The sequence below is a fragment of the Hevea brasiliensis genome, chromosome 9, assembly GCF_030052815.1.
Source record: "Hevea brasiliensis isolate MT/VB/25A 57/8 chromosome 9, ASM3005281v1, whole genome shotgun sequence".
Classification (NCBI taxonomy): domain Eukaryota; kingdom Viridiplantae; phylum Streptophyta; class Magnoliopsida; order Malpighiales; family Euphorbiaceae; genus Hevea; species Hevea brasiliensis.
This window is the reverse complement of record NC_079501.1, coordinates 16,183,559-16,184,443: the sequence shown is the minus strand read 5'-3', so window position 1 is coordinate 16,184,443 and position 885 is coordinate 16,183,559. Positions and strand designations below refer to the sequence as shown.

Here is an 885-nt window from a genome sequence, read left to right as displayed (position 1 = left end):
TGTTATTCAGTTTTAATAAATAATTTCTTTTTTATTTTTATCATTTTAAAATTATAATTTTTTTAATAATCAAGTCAAAATATATTAATTTAATATTCAAAATTATTAAATTTAATTGGATTTATGGAATTCTTTCCTTGCTTGTGGCTCAACCTTCACTAAGCAGGTTTAAAGATGGTAATGGAATGAGGATTGATTAAGATGTAAAAAGTTAGATATAATAAAAGGTAAAATATTATCATAAAAAATAAAATATTTAGAACCTAATTTAAATAAAAATACGAAACTAAAATTAGTGGTGGCTGTAGTTTAGTGGTAAGAATTCCACGTTGTGGCCGTGGAGACCTGGGCTCGAATCCCAGCAGCCACAAAATTCATCTTGTGAAGTTTTATTTTGTACTTGTTTGTTTGGCAATTGCACTGGCTAAAACGACGCCGAAGAACTCTCTCACTTTTCACTGTTCATTCTAGTGCAATAAAGTATGTCTTTCACACAATTAAAATTACGAACTAGGGCTTATTTGGATCAATAATTATGTCAGTTAATGATAGCTTGATAACAACCGGTTTAATTTTAAATTTTTAAAGTCTCAAAAGCTAATAATTTTACATTTCAATTATAATCTTTAAATTGCTAATTATTAGATTTCATATTTATCATATATTTTAAATTATTAATTATAATCTTAAATGTGATTATACCAGCTGTTGGGAACCGATTGTTTATGAACAAATAATATATTTGATTTAAGCACAAGCACTTACAATTTGTCGTAGAAGAATCACTTTATCTTTTGTGTTAATAAAGTTACTATATATAGATTTTAATAAAATTTTTAATATGATATTATGAAATTAATTGCCATGATGTAAGTTCTTTAACAA

At 25.2% G+C, this 885-nt stretch overlaps 1 non-coding gene across 1 annotated transcript; it reads left to right on the top strand.

Annotated features, from left to right (window-relative positions):
- The first annotated feature begins 298 nt into the window (after positions 1 to 298).
- Positions 299 to 370, top strand: TRNAH-GUG (transfer RNA histidin (anticodon GUG)). Its single transcript has one exon. It is a non-coding gene; the product is annotated as a tRNA-His (tRNA).
- Positions 371 to 885: the final 515 nt, after the last annotated feature.